The sequence below is a fragment of the Hylobates moloch genome, unplaced genomic scaffold, assembly GCF_009828535.3.
Source record: "Hylobates moloch isolate HMO894 unplaced genomic scaffold, HMol_V3 SCAFFOLD_4, whole genome shotgun sequence".
Lineage (NCBI taxonomy): Eukaryota > Metazoa > Chordata > Mammalia > Primates > Hylobatidae > Hylobates > Hylobates moloch.
The window spans coordinates 146,881,842-146,895,597 of record NW_026652279.1 but is presented as its reverse complement, the minus strand read 5'-3'; positions in this window follow the sequence as shown (position 1 = coordinate 146,895,597).

The window sequence follows — 13,756 nt, the reverse complement described above, 5'->3', positions numbered from 1 at the left end:
AATTTTCAACCAATGTACTATTTCTCGCTTGCATCAACAGACTAAAAAGTTACCTTATTTAAGATGTATCTGGATCACTGATGATTCATTAATCTAGTAACTATATTTCTAAATTGTAATGTAATCATAAAATAATATCTTTAAGTGAATGAGTACTCTAAGATCATCAAGTCTAGTGTCAATTTAAGTCAACCATTTCTCCCCACAAAACTATTTTATATGATACTGGGATTATATGGACAGAACATTAGCTTCAGAGACAGGAGGTAACTGACAGGAAATAAATCCATATTGTGACCTTATCAATATATTCATCCATATTGTGACCTTATCAGCTTATTAAATCTGTATGACTCATGTTTTTGTTTTTTTTTTTCACAAAGGAAATAACTTAGATTTGTAGAGTTGATTTTATGGTATATTATCATATATAAAATAATCTCTACTTGTGCATTTTTAGGAAAGTTTAGAAATAGTTGTGCTACTGTAAAAGAGAAGAGAAATACATTTAGTAATAGTAGTTAAATTATCTGAATTTTATTTAGGATACTGTTGGTAAAACGATAAGAATAATAATATTTTAATGATATTAAAGACTCACCAAGGCACTCTATGTGAATGAATTTTATAAATAACTCAGCAAAATCTAACTTCTATTAAGGACTCACTAGAACTAATTGTTAGAAAGTTCTATTCCGTTTTCAACTCCAACATTCCTTCCTAACATAATTTACCATTAATATAATTTTTCTTTTCCTTTTTTTTTTTTTTAGAAAGGGTCTCACTCTGTGACTCAGGCTGGAGAGGAGTGGCTTGAACATAGTTCACTGCAGCCTTAAACTCATAGGCTCAAGCAATCCTGCTACCTCATTTTCCCAAAGTACTGTAATTACATAATTATTTATCTTCTTTATAATGGCTCATTATATATCTTAAGGAAGACCATTTTGTCTATTTTTATTTGCTCTTGTGGTAACTTTCACCTAGTAAAAATGCTAGTTTTTTTTTTCTTATGCATGGTGAATCAGAAAAAGAGATTTACTTCAGCTCAACTAATTTCTATCCCCGAAACATGTAGAGGAATATAAACAATATGGAACAAAGGAAAATGTATTTTATTAACAGACATTTTACTTCCACATCCACAAGGAGGTAGTGTCCTTGCAGATGTAATTAGTTGAGTTTATACTGAATTATAGAAGGTCCTAAATCCATTGACTTATTTTCTTATAAGAAGACCTACAAAGACATGCAGGGAAAATACCACGTGACTATGAAAGACAAAACTTGGAGTGACGGAATACAAGCCAAGAAGCTTCAAGGATTACCAGCAGACACCAGAAGCTGAAAGAGGCAAGGAAAAATACTTTTCTAGAACCTTCAGAGAGAGCATGGTCCTGCTGACGAAGAAGTGGGGTGCTGCGGTAACAAATAGCAAAAATCATGCGGTAACAAATAGCAATAAGTCATGGGTAGCGGCAGGAAGGATTTTGAAGCTTATGATAGATAAAGCATAGATTCCTTTGAAGTGATTGTTGGTAGAAATATAGATGTTAAATGTGATTTTGACGAGGGCTTAGTAGGAAGTGAAGAGGTTGGTAGAGAACGTTTCTACTAGGTTGGTGCAAAAGTAACGACGGTTTTTGCCATTAAAAGTAGTATCATCTTAGATAATACACATGTCATCATATACAGAATGTTGCTAGAAATATGAATGTTAGTTAACTCAGGTAAAGTGGTGGACATGAAGAATCATGTCAGTGAAAACATTTCTAGGTATTTATTACAGCAGCACTCCACCGCTCAGCAGCAATATCTATATTAATTTCCAGGTACTTTTGGAGTCAAGTGCTGCAAGCTGGGTGACTTATCACAAAAGTAATTCCTTCTTTCACACATCTGGAGGCTAGAAGTTGGAAACCAAGGCATTAGCAGGGTCATTCTCCCTCTGAAGATTTTAGGAAATAATGCTTTCTTGCTTCTTCTAGCTTCTACTACTTTTTGTCAATTCTTAGTTCCTTGGGTTTTAGCCGCATCACCCCAATTCCTGCCTTTACGTTTTCTAAAATACTTGAAGCAGAGAAATTCATAATAAATCACGCAGTTGATTAATTAACCAGTACTTTTTAATGTATCTACTAAGATTAGCTCGGAGGCCCACAATATATTGGTCCTATTCTCTTACAACATGTTTAAATATGGAAATATCTAACAATAAGTGTTAGTATAGGACAGTATGTGACCTAAAGCTAAGTGTTGTTTTCAAAAATAAAAATAAAAATTGAGTAAGAGTACAGCCAAATGAATAGAGTTTGGAATATTCAGGGGAGTCTTTGTGATAAAGCTCAGAAATGATGTTAATAATTATCAATTGGGGGATATGAAAGAAATGAAGTTCTATAAAGACCCTAAATAAATGAGTACTGTCTATATGAATAGGCAGGTGACATGAATAAAATAATTGAGTACTTTATAACTGATACCTTCACCCCATAGATAAATAATATTTACCTCATTAAATGTCTGAATGTATCAAAACCTTAGACATTTCAGAAACAAGAAATAAAGTACCATAAAGTCTATTCACTTCAATAACAAGAATGAAGTATTACCTTTGCCCATCATTAAAACTGTTTTATAACTGCTTTACAGTTTCATTTTTTCCTAATATATTTCAAAGCATCAGTTTCCAAGTTCTTGCCTGTAAAATCACCTTTCTATTGTAGATTGAGTTTTAGATATACAAGTATTTATACAGAAAACATTAAGCAGCTGAATGTAGAAAATGAAAAAGAATCTTGCAGAAGGTAAAATTTTCCTTCTAATTTCTTTGAAGCAGAACAGGTAACTATTGGGTACTGGGGTTAATACTTGGGTAATGAAATCACATGTACTACAAACCCCCGTGACACGTTTACCTCCATAACAAACTTGCACATGCACACTCAGACCTAACATAAAAATTTAAAAAAAATAGAATACTGAAGGATCTCCAAAGGGACTAGTTTTGAATTTTCAAATGATATTTTAAAAGCTGTAACATTTCTTAGTATAATATCTGATTTTAAGTTAGTATATACACTTTTAAAATAACGCAATCTTTATTTAAATAAAATCCCTATGCGTCAGCTGAGTTTAGCGTCAATAAAATTTTTCTTTGTGAAGCATATAGTTTTTGTATATTAAGATAGGAAAATGCAAAGTAAGTACTAAGTCTAGGAAGAAAATTGAAATAAAATATATTCTTCTTCTTTTACTATCCAAAAGAAAGCAGCAATATAATGTCTTAATTTATCACTTGATTTTAAATTACTGTATATGCTTTTTTATATAATTTTTTAAAAATAAAATGTGCATCTTTTTAGTGTCAGCTGGGTTCATATTGCAAATACATTTCTTTATAATGCATCTCTTTTTTGTATATATTCAGGTGGAACCCAGATAAAACATTCACAAAATTTTCAAGGAATATGAGAAATATATGAGAAGAATATGAGACTAATATGAGAAAAAAATGATTACTGTTCAGGAATGCTGCACTTAGTGAGTTAGGAATGTGTTTGCTCCCTAATAAAAAGGTAACCTACACTAAAGGTGTCAAAAGATGCCGTTGCTGCATATAATAACAAACAAACAAACAGAAAAACACCTGGAAGTAACTGATTTCTAAAGCAAAGAAAATTATTTTCTCCCTAGGTCTGGTATTGAGTTATATAATTATGGAATACACCATCTATCAAAACAAAAAATGTAATAAATTGTCATACCAGGATTTGATAAAATGTCAGTCTCAGCACTTCTAGGGACAACCTATTAAAAATGAAGTATCTGTCAATAGCGCTCACGCATATATGTGTTAATGTATAATGCCATGTAAAAAATCTCAAAATAAAGTTCCAAAATTATGAGTTCATAGGTCTCAAAACACATTACTATTGATGCCAAGAAGATTCAGGATGAGGTAATGTCCAAATCCATATCTTACCATATATCTGGTTGTGATCAGACTTCAGTTTTACTACAGGGTCATAGTTCAGCTAACAATTTCCTGTTGCCTTTGTTAAAGTTAATACTGCCTCTTCTGTATTCCTAATACCCTTCTTTGCAAAGTTCCAGAATAAAGAAACATAGCCTATTTCAATTTCTTAGCTGAATTTTCCCCTCTGCAATACATTTTTTCTTTCCTCTAGAGAAAGAGAATTCTAACAGAAAATAATTACAAATGACCTTGACCTTTCAAGTGAAAGGTCAAAATTAACTTCTCTGATAATCAGTCTTTTAACTTTGGAATTTAGTAAAATAATGCAGTGACACATAATTGTGTAATTAGTAGTAAATTCAAAGGAAGCAAGAATAGATCTGGGGCTAGTGTTTCATCACAGAGTATTCAGTCTTTCAAAAGCATTTCTTTTCCTTACCCATCTCTCTAGTGCATGAGTCACATATACTTACAGCAAAAAAAAAGTCAAAAGAATAAAAATAAAAGTACATAGGACTCAAACTTTTGTGACTTAATAATAAAGAAATTACTAACTGATTATGTGAAGATAGGTAAGGTCTTATTTGTAGACTTCATTTGGAGAACAATTATTTGCTAGAAAAATTTAGGAATATAGTGTAGTGTCTTACCTGGGAAATGCAATATTACTTAATTCTCAGAGGTTACAGCTTCTTGTGGATACTTATTCCTCATTCATTTTGATTATGATAATCAGAGATGGGAGATTCTAAAATCTAAAAGAATAAGCAAGGGTATCTTCCTTAAATCATACAAAAGGGCTCAGAAAAAAATGCAGATGAGTATCAGTACAACTCAAATCCATGGTATTTTAGAGATTTTTCAATTATATATTCAAAAATTATCATTGTGAGCCAGTTTAGTTTATTCAATATTTAAGTAGTATGTATGAGAAAATTGATCATAAGTGACCTATGAAATAAAGGAACTTCCAATCTTTCATTATTTTGACAAGAAATAACATAGATTAAGTGAACTATCCTCTCAAACCTCATTTTAGTTCATAGCATCAATTTTATAAACAGACAAAAATCTTAGCTGCTAATAAAAACTGCCATTGACTTTTGTGTTTTTTCTCTTTTCATTTCTTATCCAGAATTGAAAGTGCTATAAAGATAAAAGGAGGTTCGCAAGAAGAAAGTATAAACATAGAGATAATTAGTTTGTGAACATTTTCAAATGAATCATCCTTTTTCTAAATAGTTTTGTCAAGATATCTGGCTAGTTTAAGAAAAAAATAGGTAGAAATACTGAGTGATAAAAAAGGGAAGTGTATACAGAATCCAAGGAGAATAAATACTTGTAATAAGAGGTATGTTACACCTCTATAAAATCCAAAATAAACTCTCTTAAATTTTAAATTGTTACAATATTTTATAACAACAAAAGGCATTATCATTTAATATTTTTAAAAGACTAAAAGCCGTAATACCTCTTAGTTGGAGAGAGTTTATAAATAACTGAAATTTTGACCATAACTGCTATTATAAACACGGTTTAATATGTCTCTCATTTCATTTTTTAAAATTCTGAAATCAGCTGGGCACGGTGGCTCATGCCTGTAATCCCAGCACTTTGGGAGGCTGAGGCAGGAGGATCATGAGGTCAGGAGATCGAGACCATCCTGGCTAACACGGTGAAACCCCGTCTCTACTAAAAATACAAAAAAAATTAGCTGGGTGTTGTGGCTGGCACCTGAAGTCCCAGGCTGTACAAGCGTGGTTCCAGCACCCATTTCAGCTTCTGCTGAGGCCTGGGGAAGCTTTTTTACTCATGGCAGAAGACAAGAGGGAAGAGCAGATATGTCACATGGAGAGGGAGGTAGGGAAGGAGAGAAGGGGTAGGTCCCTGACTTTTTTTAACAAACAAATCTCACATGAATTAATAGACTAAGAATTCATCCCTTACCATAGAGGGGGCATCAAGCCACTCATGAGGCATCCACCCCAGGATTCAAACACCTCCCCCCAGTCCTCATCTCCAACATTGGGGGTCACATTTCAACATGAGATTTGGAGGGGAAAAATATCAAAACCATATGAATTATATACTAGTATATATTGATTGCTTTATATTGCTATTTTGGTCTCTCCCTCATTCCACTCTTTTTACAGGTGCTTGACACATTCACAATTGTGTTTTATTTATAACCTATTTTTGGAAAGATTAAAAATTAATCTAAAGACACAGGTCAAGGGGAAACAAAAACTTGTGTGAGTAAATTTTTACAACTGTGATATAATTGTCGTCAGATCTGACAAATTTAACACAGATGTTAATAAACAAATGCAGATTAACTAGTTTCATGCTTTAATTCAGTGTTCTGCAAGTGTGGTAGACACATCTGCCCTCTGTGGAGAAACAGTAAACATAAGAAAAATCCGCAGGGCTGCGTGGCTCAGGCCTGTAATCCCAGCACTTTGGGAGGCCAAGGCGGGTGGATCCCCTGAGGTCTGGAGTTGGAGACCGGCCTGACCAACATGGAGAAACTCTGCCTCTACTAAACATACAAAATTAGCCAGGCGTGGTGGCATATGCCTGTAATCCCAGCCACTCTGGAGGCTGAGGCAGGAGAATCGCTTGAACCTAGGAGGCAGAGGTTGCCATGAGCCAAATAGCGCCACTGCACTCCAGCAGCCTGGGCAACAAGAGGGAAACTCCATCTAAAAAAAAAAAAGTATTCCCAGAAATTGTTTACACTGCTACTTAACGACATGTTCAGATTCACATTAGTGGGAGTTCACAGATTATTAGATTAAACAATTTGAAGACAAAAGCAGAGCAATAACAAAGAGTTGGAAGAGAATAGGGTAAATAAGGGGAAAATATCTTTTCAAATTATTTCTAAGCAATAAATAGAAACAATATTCAAAGATGTAAAGCAACATGATGTCTCTTTCACTGCCTTGGGAATGCACGCTAGTAGAGTTACTTTGGCAGACATTCTGGCAGCTTCTTAGAGAGCTACACATAGTCTTACTGTATGATCCAGCAATTGCACTTCTTGATGTTTACCCGTATGATGTAAAACCTCATGTCCACACAAAAACCTGCACATGGATGTTTATAGCAGCTTTGTTCACAATACACATTTATCACTTCTGTAAAAGATGACTGGCATTTCCATCTGAAAGAACATGACCAAAACAACAGACGTAGAAACTAAAATGTAAACAATAATGTATTGAGTATGTACTCATAGTTTTCATTGCAAGAGGTATAAAGCAGGAAGCACCAACTTTTTCCGTTTCTGAATTGCCAAAATTTGGAAGCAACCAAGATGTTCTTAAATAGGCAAATGGATAAATAAACTGTGATACATCCATGCAATAAAATATTATTCAGCAATAAAAATAAACTATCAAGCCACAAAGAGACATGGAGGAACCTTAAATGCGTATCACCAAGTGAAAAAGGGCAGCCTGAAAAGACTACATACCATATAAAGACAAATACATGATATTCTAAGAAAAAGTTAAAAGTATAAAGACAGTAAAAATATCAGTGGTGACAGGTGGTTAAGGAGAAAAGAGATAGATAAATAGATGGAAAGTAGAGCATTTTTAAGGCAGTGAAATTTTATATCGTAGTGGTAGATGCATGAAATAATGCATTTGCCAAAACAAAAAATCTGTACAATACAAAGAGTATTTGTACTGTACAAATACACTAATATAAATGATGAACTTCAGTTAAACTAATGTATTGACATTGGTTCATCAATTGTAATAAATATATTACACCGAGAAAGAATGTTAAAATAGGGGAAACGGTGTGGGGTAGGAGTTGCCGCATATGAGAACTCTGCATTTTCTGCCAATTTTTTTTCTGTAAATCGAAACCTTCTCCAAGAAAGACTCTATTAAAAACATTTATTCCTCTCTGATATTCCTAACAAGTTGAGGTCCTGAATAATTGCAAAGGATACTTGACTCTATAATTTATCCTCATATTTTGTCATCAACAAAATTCCTTCAATAAGAAGAAAATTGTTATGGCTTCTATATAGCCATAACAAGATTAAAGTTCTTTAACATTTTCTAGATAACCTTGGTATAATGTTTTTAATACTCTCATTTTAAGAATATGGCCAGTTTTATGGAGTGCAGATAGGTTTATTACTCAAAATTTGCTAATGTCAGACTTTAGTCATGTTAATTAAAGGTAAAACATTGTTGTATTGGATTAAGAAAATGTTTTTAATGCTGTATGAAAACTCTAGATTTTATTTTGGGAATCCATAGTATTCATAGAACATTAAAAATAAGCTGAATAAAAAACATAGTATCACCCAACTTCATGTTAATAACAGTACTGGAAGGATATGTTGATGGAGAGACAGCTATTTATTTGCTCTAACTTGAATTTAGGGAAGTCATCGAATTAATGTATTTAAATTCTAGTAATCCTTAAGAGGAGAATAAGTTTGCACTTGTGCAGTGCTGTAGAAAGATAAAAGAATATCTGGAAAAGGAGTCATCAAAACATCAAGAAAGTCATGTAAATTTAGATGATAAAGATACAAGCTTGAAAGTAATAAACACAATTCAATCTTTAGACCATCACCTGGGAAATGACAAAGATGTAGACACAATGAGAAGATAAATACTATTATAAGCAAAATAAGGAGACATGAAAAGTTTGTTTTATCTTTATAGGACCGAAAGTTACAAATACCACATCAAAAAGATGAAGACTGTTTGACAATATAAAATAGAAATCAAGAACAATGAAATTATAAAAGGGCTGTGTTGTTTATTAACTGGTCTATTTGACTAAATGTCAAAAAGAATAACTACTTAACGTAAGTTAAAAATTCGTATCTACCTAACCCTAAAAGCCGTCCCTTCACCATCCCCCAGAAACCAAATTATGCATTTAGCATAAGCAGAAAATACATTATTTTCTGCAGAGGTTCAGGTTAAGCAGTTACAGCTGTCTGGACAGATTCAGAGAAAGACACAAATCATAAAGCCATCAGATGAGCAAGGTAAATATTAACAAATATAACGGAAATCTGTCCTACTCTGTTTCCCTTTTAGGGTTTTTATCACTTGAATAAATGAAAGGAAGTGTTAAGAGAATACAGGTGGTATGATCTGACATTTGAGCAATAAAACAGCTTAATAAGAGTCCATTGAGAGGTACTGAGGAATAAAGCACACAGCGTAGTATTAATCACAGACATTAAAAGAGAAGACTGTTGCATTGTTTGGAGCATGAATGCAATTTTGTTTTGTTATTGTTTTTGTTTCATGAATAGAATAAGTTTGTCAAAATAAATGAAGTTTGTTAATAGTTTCAACCTCCCTCCCTACCCAAACTCAGATATTCAGTTTCATTTTTCTAACGCTCCAAAATTGTCTTCATTCTTTCCATTCATGGTATTACTATAGTACTCAAATTTTTAAAAACACTCAATTGTTGAATCTTTTCAGTGTGAACATGTTAAAATTAGGCACAAACAAGCATTAATAACATTTTTAAATGATGAAATTGAAACTAAGAATACTCAAGAAACTTAATTTTGGGCAACTTAAGCCAGAAACAAAAGGACAGGTGTTCAAACCCATGTCAGCCTGGGCCCAAAGACCACACTCTTCACCATCCCTCTAAATAATCTCTTGTTCCTCTCTCAACCTGTCCATGTGTCCTTCAATGTTACTTTCTTCTCTAGCCCTGATAAAAATATAAAAGTATTGATTCCTATATACTATTAATTTATAGTGCATACTATTCCTTTATATGAAAAGAATGTGAATTAAAAGTAATATTTAAAGAAACAAGGTTATTGTGAATAAACTAAAAACAAAAAGGCATATATTATGTTGAATGTGGTAAGTTTCAATATTTTGCTTTCTTACAATCATGAGATCAAACAAGCTAAGCTCCTTGCTGGGAACTTCTCTGTATATGCTAAGAAAACTCTTGGTAACTTTTGGTGAAGAATAATCTTGAAAGCCCCAGGGCTATTATTATTCTAAAGTGAGAGAAAATAAAAATATGGCATACATTGAGTGGACCCCAAACTGAGCCCCCTATAATCCTTGACACAAATATCTTAAAAGCTTCCTGATACACAGCTAGGTCGTTAGTTATTATTTATTGAATTCATTGAACCAAGGTTTAGGATTACTATCCAGGCTTCCTCCTGCTTATTTCAAGGACATTCCTGTACCAAACTGCTAAATCCTCATTCCAATCCCAAACTTATACGTATCCTAGAAATCTTATTACCATCTTATATGGGATGTGCCTTTTAAAGGCTTGGTATTAGGTTAGAGCACCTTAACTCTTATTTCTCTTTTAAGCTTATAATGATAGAAAATTTCCTCAACTACTTCATTCTACAAATCATAATTGGTAAAATGAAGTGTTTAAGGCACTGAATGAAATTTTCCTTTTCCATACGTTTTCCTTTTACCTCGAAGTCATACCTGTAGAATGAAGACTGTGCCTTTTTCACATTAAAGTAGCAATTTCTCTTTAGCAGCAGAGCAGGTTGGACAAAATCTGCACGGCATCTCCAATTACTTGAGGTTTACCTAGTGTACTTTTCCTTTTTGTAAAGTTCCATTATTATGAGTTCTCATTGTGAGATGGATGGAGGTCATTTATAGGCTACAGAATACCAAACAGTCACAGGCGTAATAAGAGAAGGATAAACCATGGACAAAATAAAGTCAAACAAGCCTCACCTGTTTTATTGTTGGTTTTATTAGTGAAGGGTACTCAAAATGTTTATTAATCTGTAACTGTTTTCAGTCTTAGGTTTTGAAATAAAAGCCTTTGCAGATGAGTATTTTAAAGGTCTATAATAGCTATTTTCTTATAAGGAAAATAAGTACATTATAGCACAAAATAAAATTTAATGTATTTCTCAGGCTACACTCACATCAGCAAATATCTAAATGCTAAAATGGTAAATTATCCTATAAATGTACAGCCAAATTGGTTTCATAAAATAATCGCCAAGTTGTGCCAATTGTCAAAAAGACTAAATACAAGCCACGCTAATAAAGTTCACAGTAAATTGCGAAGTGAATAAAATCAAGTTTCTTACACTAATGAATCACTGAAGTAATAGCATTTCTTTTCCAGTAGCAGGATATATAATCAAGCCATAGAAATTTATTCTGATTAATGTCTATTAATAAAGTTCAGAAATTTTTAAAAACATACATTTACTCTCTAATTTTAATAATTATAAAAATGGATGTGATGAAGTAGAATTCCAAAATAGTGGTGATTGTGTTACCATTAAAGTTTTCAAGAAAATGGTTAAGAAACTGAAAAAGATAGTCTGTCATTATGAAAACATTTACTGCCACTATATACAGATGTTAATTTTTCCAAAAGATATCATGTGCATAATTCTTAAAAACTTTAAAAAACGAAGTCTGTAGTAAGAGCATACTAATGTCTAACAAGAAAATAACACAAAATTATTCCATTAACCGAAGATAAAATTCTAGAAACTCAGTTTGACTCATCATGATCCTGAAAATTGATATCACATTAATGATGGAGATTGGATCTTCACTTACACAAAGTCAGTCTGCCATATAAATTCCAACTCAATTTAACTTCTATAACTTTGAGTTATTCAATCTGTCAAAGACATTTCAACTTTTAATTTTTTCTAAAGTTCAAACTACTTAATAATGTTCAGATTCTTCACTCTTGTGACTCCTATGCCATGTGAGAACAATTCTTCCAGATATGTTTAATATAAGTGCATTCTGTAAAATAGTATTGGAATAGACATTTGATTTACAGACCAATGTGTGTCGAGTTTTTAACCACTCCGTGTGAAAAATTATAAACCTCTAAGAAACAGGGAACAGAGAAAAGGCTTTAATGCCTCTCAAATGTAATGACCTAAACAATATTAGATACTGAATGTATGACCTCCAGGCCTTTGCAAGAAGGTACTATCCACTGATCATGTGAAAGACTCCAAGCACTCACCCTGGTATTGCTGACTAAATCGATGGGAAACAGGGCAAAAATAACTCCCTGCCGTATACCACCACTCAGTGAAAAGTATTGAGCAACTATTTCAGCAAGAAGTGTCATTTTTGGACTGTTGCTACATCTATGTACTATTATTTTTTGTCTCACCAGTCAAATAAGTAAATAGAGACCTCAGTGATATATCTATGCAAATATATATATTAAATGTATAAGTTGCACTTATATAAATGTGTATATTTGTAATAATTTATAAATTTACATATAAATTTATAAGACCTACATATATATAAACAGAATAAGCATGTAAGATTCCTAAAGAAGGTATCTTTTAAGTTGAAAAATGTAGACATTTTTCCTTCTCTCTGATGTAGTGATATCTTTCAGAAAAAATATCATGGATATTGAGTTAATAGTTCAGGAAACGTGATTATCAACTATTACACCCATCTGCTTCTAGGTGAAGAAAAAATATTCATTATATTAGATTGTAGGTATCTCAGCAACAACTTCAGGATTTTTCTGTCACTGATTGAGAAAGGACAGTGTTTTTAATATTATTGCACTATTTTAATGACAATACCTGTGATTTTTGCACAAACAAAAATAGTCTAAAATATGGAGGCCTTAAAAATATAAATGACTAACACATATTTATGAGTAAACAATATATTTGGAAAATATATATAATTGTTAAATATAGCATATATAATAAAAAATGAAGTAACTTATTTTCAATATGAATTTGTTGCTATTAACAAATCATGGAGGTTTTTTGTTTGTTTTTTTAGAGTAGAGATCTCACTCTGTTTATAGGGCTGGAGTACATATCATAGCTCACTGCAGCCTCCAACTCCTGGGCTCAAGTGATCCTCCCACTTCAGCCTCCTGAATAGCAATGATTACAGGCACACGTACCACCACACCTGCTTAATCTTTTAAATTTTTTGTAGAGATAGGGTCTTGCTTGTTGCCCAGGCTGGTCTGGAACTCCTGGCCTCAAGCAATCCTCCTGTCACAAATTCCCAAAGTGCTGGGATTACAGGTATGAACCACTGTGCCAGCCAGATCATGTATTAACTCTGTAATTGATCAAACAACTATGTAGATGTAAGATCTCATAAAGTTTGTTGCCTAGGAAAATAATAAGCCATACACAAACTAATTAGGGTACAACTATGGTGAAAGTAGCTGGAAGGCAAACTGCTTTATAACTAATGGAAACTAGATAGACTTCAAGAATAATTAATGCGGTTGGTGAAAACTGAAGTGTAGCAGAACATCAACTGTGGAAATTTTGTGAAAGAGCATTCTGAATAAGAAAAATAGACCAGCATAAACAAAGTAAGCAGGCTTAAGCAGGAGAAACGGAACTGTCCTAATGAAGAGTTAAAGTATTGGTAAGATACAAGGCTGCAAAAATAATTCTGTCTGAACTGTTTCCATTTGTTCATTTATTTAGCAAATAGTAATTGAACATCCTTTAATACAATCATAGGCTAAACTAAATGCACAGTTGTGAACAAAACAAACTGTCACTGTTGCAAAACAAATATTAAATAAATTATAAGAAAATTAATTCATTGCCGCTGTGATTGGACAAGATACAGGGTGTTATGTGATGACCTAACAGGGAATCTCTAACCTTATGGCACAATGACTATCTTGTCCTAGTTTATTTTCTTCCGCACTCCTTAAGATGCACATTGTATATCTTCCTTTCTTTTCATCCCTCCAACAACTTACAAGCTTACACTTGATGAA